Here is a 10,434-nt window from a genome sequence, read left to right as displayed (position 1 = left end):
TCTTTACTTATATAGCACTAAATCACAAGTGTCTCAAAGGGCTGCACAAGCCACAACGACATCCTCAGTTCAGATCCCACATAAGGGCAAGGAAAAACTCAAAAACTCACTTTTGTATGTTTGTCATATGAAAACAAATTTTTGTTTGACAAAATGAGCATGAAAAACACAGATTAAAAGAAATTGTAAAAAATGTATGATTGACGGATGGAGGTGCAGTTAGAGACTTATGTGTTGAAAGTAAAAAAAAAAACATACGTATATATACATAGATAACTATATTGTATACATATACACATTTACATATATACACAGACATATATCAATCAATCAATGTTTACTTATATAGCCCTAAATCACTAGTGTCTCAAAGGGCTGCACAAACCACCACGACATCCTCGGTAGGAAAACTCACACCCAGTGGGACATTGGTGACAATAATGACCCATTCATATGTATGTATATATATATATTCATACGTATGTATGTATATATACACACACACACACACACATATATATATATATATATATATATATATATATATATATATATATATATATATATATATATATATGTAGGTGTGGGAAAAATCACAAGACTACTTCATCTCTACAGAACTGTTTCATGAGGGGTTCCCTCAATCATCAGGAGATTTAATGGAAGCATTCACATAGAATGGTTTATATAGGGCACAGAGTGGGTGGGTACAAGCAGGCGTAGGGTGTGGTGATTGGCTCATGTGTTACCTAGGAGGTGTTTCCGTCTGTGGCGGCATGTTGAAATGATTTCACTGCGCTTGTTGAGGGATGATAGATCTGGATGATATATAATAAACAGTTTCTCTTTTAAGCATAGGTTGCATCTTTTATTACCACTGTTGTAAGGTGTGCTGGATGCAAGAATTTGCCATGTTATTGAATATTCAACATTATTGTCTTTGAGGTTCCAAATGTGTTTGCTGAGTTCTGCAGAATTCCGCAAAGTCTGGTTTCTAAACGAGGCGTTGTGATTATTCCATCATGTTTTGAACGCTCCTTCGGTTAATCCTACATGTGTTAATGTCCTTGCGTGTTACCTTTGCTTGGTAAACGACTGATGTTTGTAAGCACCCTCCGTTGAGAGGGGAATCAGGTTTCTTGCGACAGTTACATTCCTTATTGGTTTCAGAGTCGTTTAGTCTGGGGGTAGACAGTCCTTTTGCAATTGCTCTGTTGTGGTTTGAAATGATTTGTTGTATGTTATTCATACAGCTGTAGCTCAATTTAATGTTGTTCTTGTTGAATATTTTTCTTAGGGTGTTGCCTTTGGAGAAGTGTTTGTCGATCAGAGTGAGGAACTTGTGGCCGATGTTGGTTGAGATATACATATATATATATATACATATATACATACATATATACATATATATAAATATATATACACATATATATATATATATAAACATATATATATATAAACATATATATATATATATAGGTTATGTATATATATATACACACATACATATATATATATATATATATATATATATATATATATATATATATACACACACACACATATATACACAGAGTATTAGTTTTAAAAAGGAAAAACATCCAAATGGCCCCCGCATGTTTGGTATTTTCACGTTGCGGCCCTCAGTGGAAAAAGTTTGGACACCCCTGTTGAAGAGAGCTGCAAGAGTTGATGTAGGACAAGACAGCTGCCACTAGAGGGAGCTGCTGTGTTGCAAACACATTATAGTATACAGCTTTCATTCATTCTTGACACAAATGAGACAATAACGACCACCATAGACAACTGTGTCGCGTTCGTGTGCGAGTGGGCGGCGGCTAAACCGTTAGCACGTCTTTAAAGTTTCAACTGAAGACAATTAGATCATGAATCACCTCCTTTTTGTGTTAGGATAACAACGTTGTGTCGTCGTTTAGAACATCGAGTCAGTCGCCTTCCTCTTTTTTGTGTCACTGCAAATGTTTTTTTAAGGATCCATTTGTTTTTAATACTATCACATTGTGTTCAAGATGTTCTTGGTCTGGGAGGGAAACCAATAAACTCTTATAATGAATCTGATTGGTTGGTTTGGGCATGGACACTGAAATAGTCTGTCCCAGGGTCAAACTGTGGCCATCATAAACTCGAGTGACGTTTTTATGTTCTTGACTTGTCTTCCCAGCGTAAAAATAAGTTAGGCAGCGTTAATATGAAGATGCGACAATGATAATAGCCAACATCTTAAGTGTAATGCAAAAGAACTTATTCATTAACGATGAAACCGTGACGTTTGCTCGGCATCTTCTTCCAAGATGCAGTTCGGGCTCGGACACAGCGTAAAGGTAAGAAATGCTGGTTCATTTAACTAAAAACAGGCAAAGAACAAAAACACTGGTGCTAAGTGGAAAAAGCCAAACCAAAAGCGCTAGCATGGAAGCTAGGGAACTAAACACAGGAATAGCATGGAAGCTAACAAGTACCAAAACATGTTTACCAATGTCGGGAGTTAGTGTCATCACTTGTTGTGGGAAACAAAGGCTAGGATGTGAGAATGAGTCACAGAAAATGCAGGCTTAAATAAGGAAGGTAATCAACAAACAGTTGAGAGTCCGGAAACAAGGAACAGGTGAAACAAATATGCAACCATGGCGACAGAACAAACCAGGAAGTGCCCAACAAACCCAAAAACAGAAACAGTATGAAAATATCTATCCATCTTCTTCCGCTTATCAGAGGTTGGGTCGCGGGAGCAGCAGCCTAAGCAGGGAAGCCCAGACTTTCCCCTCCCCAGCCACTTCGTCCAGCTCTTCCCGGGGGATCCCGAGGCATTCCCAGGCCAGCCGGGAGACATAATCTTCCCAACGTGTCCTGGGTCTTCCCTGTGGCCTCCTACTGGTCGGACGTGCCCTTAACACCTCCCTAGGGAGGCGTTCGGGTGGCATCCTGACCAGATGCCCAAACCACCTCATCTGGCTCCTCTCGATGTGGAGGAGCAGTGGCTTTACTTTGAGCTCCTCCCGGATTGCAGAGCTTCTCACCCTATCTCCACCCGGCGGAGGAAACTCATTTTGGCCGCTTGTACCCGTGATCTTGTCCTTTTGGTCATGATCCAAAGCTCATGACCATAGGTGAGGATGGGAACCTAGATCGACCGGTAAATTGAGAGTTTTGTCTTCCGGCTCAGCTCCTTCTTCACCACAACGGATCAATACAGTGTCCGCATTACTGTGTGTATATATATATATATATATATATATATATATATATATATACATATAGTTGCTATACCGCCCTTATGTGTATATATATATATATAAATATATAGTTGCTTTAAAGGCCCCCGGCTAAAAATTTTAAGCCCAATGCAGCCCACAATCAAGAAGTTTGGAGCCCCCTGCTCTTGAGACACATTATCAATTCAACTCTATTTATATAGCACTTTTTATACACAAGCAATTGTCAACACAAAATTTTGAAAAATAAAATACAAACACACACAGTACTATCAACAATATCAACACACAGCATGCAATGGGGATTGAGGAAGTACGCTACCACTGAGTAAAAAAAAAATAGTCAAGCAAAAAAAAGGTAAAAACATTTTCAAAATGTGTATTATTATATTACAGCTAAAATGTACATACTTACTACAAGTATGTAAAATACCATTTGAGGCTTTTGGAGCACTTTATAGGCAACCTTGATCAAGCCGCCTCTTACTAGCAGCCTTTCGCTGTTTAGAATGCACAAACAGGGGAAATACACATGATGATTGTGGACGATGGGCAACAATCCAAAAATCTAATCACAACTCCTCAGTTATTTTCTGTCACGCCCCCCTTACCCAAGTCTATAATAGTGTTATAAGTACACCTCTGCATAACACTCGAGCCTTTAAGAAATATAGATCAACTTACAAAAAAGATCAATTATATAAACATTGTTTTTTAGTCTGTAACAAAAAAGATTTCAAGTGCATCAATCTGCCTGAAATAAAAATAAAAATCCTTATTAAAGGCCTACTGAAACCCACTACTACCGACCACGCAGTCTGATAGTTTATACATCAATGATGAAATATTAACATTAAAACACATGCCAAAACGGCTTTTTTAGTTTACTAAATTACAATTTTAAATTTCCCGCGGAGTTTCTTGTTGAAAACGTCGCAGAATGATGACGCTTGTTTGTGACGTTATTGGTTGGAGGGGACATATTAGCCCAGCACCACTTACGACTAAAAGTGGTCTCTTTTCATCGCGCAATTACACAGTATTTTGGACATCTGCGTTGCTGAATCTTTTGCAATTTGTTCAATTAATAATGGAGACGTCAAAGAAGAATGCTGTTGGTGGAGCGCGGTGGATTTCAGCTGCCTTTAGCAACCCAAACACAGCCGGTGTTTCTTTTTTTGTTGTGAAGCTTTAACACAGAGCGGTCAAGCGAACATGTTTCCCTACGTCAACCAGCAAGTTTTTGGATGGGAAAATTGTGATATTAAGTCGGCTCTTACCGGAGACTTGAGTGGATTATGCGACCTCCTCCTGCAGCTGTCAAGAAGGCAGCTGTGATCTTGGCTCCTCCATCGGCTTCTCTGAGACACTGGCGTTCACCGCAGCTCTCCGACTTTCAGGTATGACTTTATAATCTCACTGTAGTGCTTTACTCTAACTTTCCTCATCCACAAATCTTTCATCCTCGCTCAAATTAATGGGGAAATCCTCGCTTTCTCGGTCCGAATTGCACTTGCTGCTGGTGACTATGATTATAAACAATATGAGGATGTGAGGAGCCCTACAACCCGTGACGTCACGCGCACATCATCGGCTACTTCCGGTAAAGGCAAGGCTTTTTTATTAGCGACCAAAAGTTGCGAACTTTATCGTCGATGTTCTCTACTAAATCTTTTCAGCAAAAATATGGCAATATCGCGAAATGATCAAGAATGACACATAGAATGGACCTGCTATCCCCGTTGAAATAAGAAAATCTCATTTCAGTAGGCCTTTATTTAAACTATAAACATTTTTGGACTGACTTGAACCATTTGATAGTGAAAATTTCATAAAAGGAACTCAATAAATAATGATAATAAATTCAAATTGATCAACAATATTACCTCAGGAACAAATTTGTACTTGCAAAACAAATATTTGGAAGAATTATTGGCTAGGACCAGCACAGCTTATCCAAGCCTGATACTGATAAAGCATGCTCCTCAGGGGGTGGGTTAGGGTTGGACCTGTCACAAAAAAAAAACTGGTTCTCCTTGGCCTTCGTATTTTTAATAAGCTGCTTGGAGATGCCAGGTGACAACAAAATGTCTCTTTCTTCTCACGGAGCTTATTACGGCAGGAATGTCCCAGAGGGAGCAGGAAAATGTGGTCCGAGAACATGTTTTGAACATGTCGGCGTGTCAGTTTGGCGTGATGGAAAATTGAAGAGACGTGTCGCCGGATGTTTTGGATGTCTGTTGGTCTCAAACTCACCCGGCAAGTCCGTCGGCTATAAAAAGAACGGTTCGAGATCCGGTGTGTACTCGCCTCCAAGAACCATGAGAGCTCACCTGGTCTTCCTGCTCCTGACCGCCGCCATGGTGGCCGGACAGTCCCCCAAGCAGTCCTCGGAGGATCAGGAGGAGGATGAGGGTAGGCTTCGGTTCCTTAAGTTGGCTCCTTCGCGCCGCGTGTTGGCTCTTTCATAACGTTGTTAACGCTCCTTCCAGAAGACCTGATCCAAGGAGACGTCGACATGGACTTGGACCTGCAGGATGAGACTACTGCGGACTACGTCGTGCTGGACCAAGGTCAGATCTGTTGTTCTCTGTTTGACTGGATCACAACTTTTCCAACATTCCACACTACAAAGTAATAAAAGTATGCCAGTTTGTATCGGGACGCCCATAATAATATATATTTTTTATTTCATCACGCAGGGCGACTGTTTCTAGAACTTTCCCAGTTCATTGAATGATGTACAAACCCCAAAACCAGTGTAGTTGGCACGTTGTGTAAATGGTAAACAAAAACAAAATACAATGATTGAATAGACTGCAAAGACAAGATACTTAACGTTCAAACTTAAAAATGTTGGTATTTTTGGGGAAATATTAGCTCATTTAGAATTTGATGCCTGCAACATGGTTCACAAAAGCAGGCACAAGTGGCAAAAAAGACTGAGAAAGTTGAGGAATGCTTAAAAAACACTTTTTTGGAACATCCCACAGGTGAACAGGCTAATTGGGCCATGATTGGGTATAAAAGCAGCTTCCGTGATGTGCTCAGTCATTCACAAACAACGACGGGGCGAGGGTCACTACTTTGTCCACAAAAGCGTGAGCAAAACGTCCAAAAATTTAAGAACAATATTTCTCAATGAGCTATTGCAAGGAATTTAGGGATTTCACCATCTAAAGTCCGTAATATCATCAAAAGGTTCAGAGAATCTGGAGAAATCACTGCACTTAAGTGATGATATTACGGAGCTTTGATCCCTCAGGCGGTACTGCATCAAAAAACCCGACATCAGTGTGTCAAGAATATTACCACCTGGGCTCAGGAACACTTCATAAAACCACTGTCAGTAACTACAGTCCGTCGCTACATCTGTAAGTGCAAGTTCAAACTCTACTAGTCCTCTCCAAGGTTCTCATAGTCATCATTGTCACCGACGTCCCACTGGGTGTGAGCTTTCCTTGCCCTTATGTGGGCCAACCGAGGATGTCCTAGTGGTTTGTGTTGTGGTTTGTGCAGCCCTTTGAGACACTAGTGATTTAGGGCTATATAAGTAAACATTGATTGATTGATTGATACTATGTAAAGCGACAACCATTTATCAACAACACCCAGAAACGCCGCCGGCTTCGCTGGGCTCATCTAAGATGGACTGAAACAAAGTGTAAAAGTGTTCTGTGGTCTGACGAGTCCACTTTTCAAATTGTTTTTGGAAACTGGACATCGTGTCCTCTGGACCAAAGACGAAAAGAGCCATCTGAGTTGTTGTAGGCGCACAATTCAAAAGCCCGCATGTGTGATGGTATGGGGGTTCATTAGTGCCCAAGGCATGGGTAACTTACACATCTATGAAGGCACCATCAATGTTGAAAGGTCCATACAGGTTTCGGAGCAACATACAGTACGTTGCCATTCAAGCAACGTTATAATGGACGTCCCTGCTTATTTCAGTAAGACAATGCCAAGCCACATGTAAAAAAAAATCGGTCTCCTCAGTTCATATACGTTTACTGAGTGTTGTTGAAAGGAAAGGCCATGTAACACAGTGGTAAAAATGCTCCTGTGACAACTTTTTTGCAATGTGCTGCTGCCATTGAATTCTAAGTTAATGATTATTTGAAAAAAAATAACAAAGTTTCTGAGTTTGAACATTAAATATCTTGTCTTTGCAGTCTATTCAATTAAATATAAGTTGAAAAGGATTAGCAAAATCATTGTATTCTGTTTTTATCGACGAATTACACAACATGCCAATTTTACTGGTTTGGGGTTTTGTACATTCTATTATCCTCAGCGTTAGCAATCAGCAAAAGAAACAATTTCACAATTTCATCAGCGTTCCCTTCGTCGGGGTAGAATTTCCAGGTGTCGGAATGTTTAACCAGCAGGAAGCACGACATTTCTCTGCGAGGAAATTGATATCGCAGACGAGCTGACGCCTCATTTTCCGCTTCAATTGGCCACAAACCAGCGAGGTTTGAAGTTTGAAGTAAGGCATGTAGACCGTCAACAATGCCTTCAAATACATACTCTGCATTTATTTATTCAAATACCAAGACGTCCACGGGCGACGTCAACACACGCATGCCATTTACGTGATTCATGGCTGAAAAGTTGTGCATTTGTTTTGCAGAAGATGATGAGGAAGAAGTTGAAGAAGAAGACTGGGATTCCATGGAACCGCTTCCATAGACCCCACTTTATAATTCTACCAGAAAATAAATGATGTAGTATAATTGTCATCATGTTGATTTGTTGCTGACTATGCTTTAATCAGATTATTTCAAATTCAATAAAAATGTTTCCAAGCCGCACGTCATGGATGATTAGAGTTGATCAAAACTCACTTTTAGCCTTTTCGTCTGGATTTTTTTCTTTACTGATTTATGGCTACGAGCTTACACAAAGAAACTATAATAGAATTATTATCAAGCAAATCAATAAATATCAGCAAGCAGTTAAAAAATGTTAGTAAACAATGGAAAAAAATAGTAAACAATAAAACTGAAATATCAGCAAGCAGTAAAGAAATATTAGCAAAGAGTAAAGTTATCCAAGAAATATCAGTAGAAAAAAATTGACAAATGTTAGTAAAAAATCTGAAAATATTAATAAATCATAAAACAGAATTATCAGCGAGCAATTATGAAATATAAGCAAACAAATAAATATTAGAAAACAATAAAACTATCATAGAAATATCAGCAAGCAATGTTAACAAACAAAGCTTTCAGAAATATCAGCAAAAAATATAGAAATAACAGTGAAAAAAATAAGAAGTATAAGTAAATAATAAAACAGAAATATCACCAACCACTGAAGAAATGTTAAATATAAAAAAAAATGTTTAACTATGATATCAGCAAAAAAATTAAGAAATGTTAGTTGAAAAAAATAGGAAATATTAGTAAACCATAAAACAGAATCATCTGCGAGCAATTATGAAATATCAGCAAACAATAAATCAATATTAGAACCAGCATAAAAATATCAGCAAGCAATGAAGAAATATTAGCAAACAAAGCTATCAGAAATATCAGCAAAAATACAGAAATAATAGTAAAAAAGTGTAAATAAATAATAAAACAGAAATATCACCAACCATTGATGAAATGTTAAGTATTAAAAAAAAATTAACTATGCTATCAGCAAAACAATTAAGAAATGTTAGTAATAAAATGGGAAATATTAGTAAACCATAAAACAGAATCATCAGCGAGCATTTATGAAATATTAGCAAACAATAAATAAATATTAGGACCAACATAAAAATATCAGCAAGCAATAAAGAAATATTAGCAAACAAAGCTATCAGAAATATCAGGAAAAATACAGAAATAATTGTAAAAAAGAGTAAATAAATAATAAAACAGAAATATCACCAATCATTGAAGAAATGTTAAGTATTCTAAAACAATGAAAATACCACAGTGATATCAGCAAAAAATTAAGTGTTAGTAAAAAAAATGGAAATATTAGTAAACCATAAAAAAGATTCATCAACAAACAATTGTGAAATATTAGCAAACAATGAAGAAATATTAGTAAACACTAAAACTAGCATGAAAATATCAGCAAGCAATGAAGAAATATTAGCAAACAAAGCTATCAGAAATATCAGCAAAAATATAGAAATAATAGTAGTAGTAATAATAGTAGTAGTAAGAGAAATATCAGCAAGCAATAAAGAAATATTAAATATCATAAAACAATCACAGAAATATCAGCAGGCAAGTAAGAAATGTTAGTAAACAATGAAGAAATATTACAAACAATGAAACTATCACAGACATATAACCAAAAAAATAAGAAATCCATCCATCCAGTTTCTACCGCTTGTCCTTTTTGAGTGTTACTAAAAGATTAAGAAGTATTAGAAAACCATAAAACAGAACATTCGCGAGCAATGAAGAAATATTTGCAAACAATGAAGATATTTTAGTAAACAATGAAACTATCACAGAATTATAGCAGGTAATTAAAAAATGTTAGTAAATAATGGTGAAATTTTTGCAAATAATATATAAGAAATATTAATTAATAAAGAAATATTAGTAGACAAAGCTATCAGATATATCAGCAAAAATATAGAAATAATAGTTTAAAAAATGAGAAGTAAAAGTAAACAATAAAACAGATTTACCAGCAAGCAATAAAGAAATATTAAATATTATAAAACAATAAAACTATCACAGAAATATCAGCAGGCAATTAAGAAATGTTAGTAAAAATGAAGAAATATTAATAAACAATGAAATTATCACAGACATATAACCAAAAAAGGAAGAAATGTTACTAGAAAAAATTAAGAAGTATTAGTAAAATATAAAACAGAAAATTCAGAGAGCAACGAAGAAATATTAGCAAACAATAAAAAAAATGTCATTAACAATGAAACTATCACAGAATTGTAGCAGAATTATAGTAAATGATGGTGAAATTATAATAAACAATATATGAGAAATATTAACAACGAATAAAGAAATATTAGCAGGCAAGGTTATTGCAAATATCAACAAAAAATGAAGAAATAAGAAATATAAGTAAGCAATAAAACAGAAATATCTACAAGCAAAAAGGAAATGTTAAATATTATAAAACAATAAAACGATCACAGAAATATCACCAATCAATTACAATTGTTATTAAACAATACAACTATCGTGGAAATAAGGACAAAAAAAAATATTTATCATAAAAA

This window comes from Nerophis ophidion, linkage group LG09 (assembly GCF_033978795.1).
Source record: "Nerophis ophidion isolate RoL-2023_Sa linkage group LG09, RoL_Noph_v1.0, whole genome shotgun sequence".
Taxonomy (NCBI): Eukaryota; Metazoa; Chordata; class Actinopteri; order Syngnathiformes; family Syngnathidae; genus Nerophis; species Nerophis ophidion.
This window is presented reverse-complemented; position numbering follows the sequence as displayed.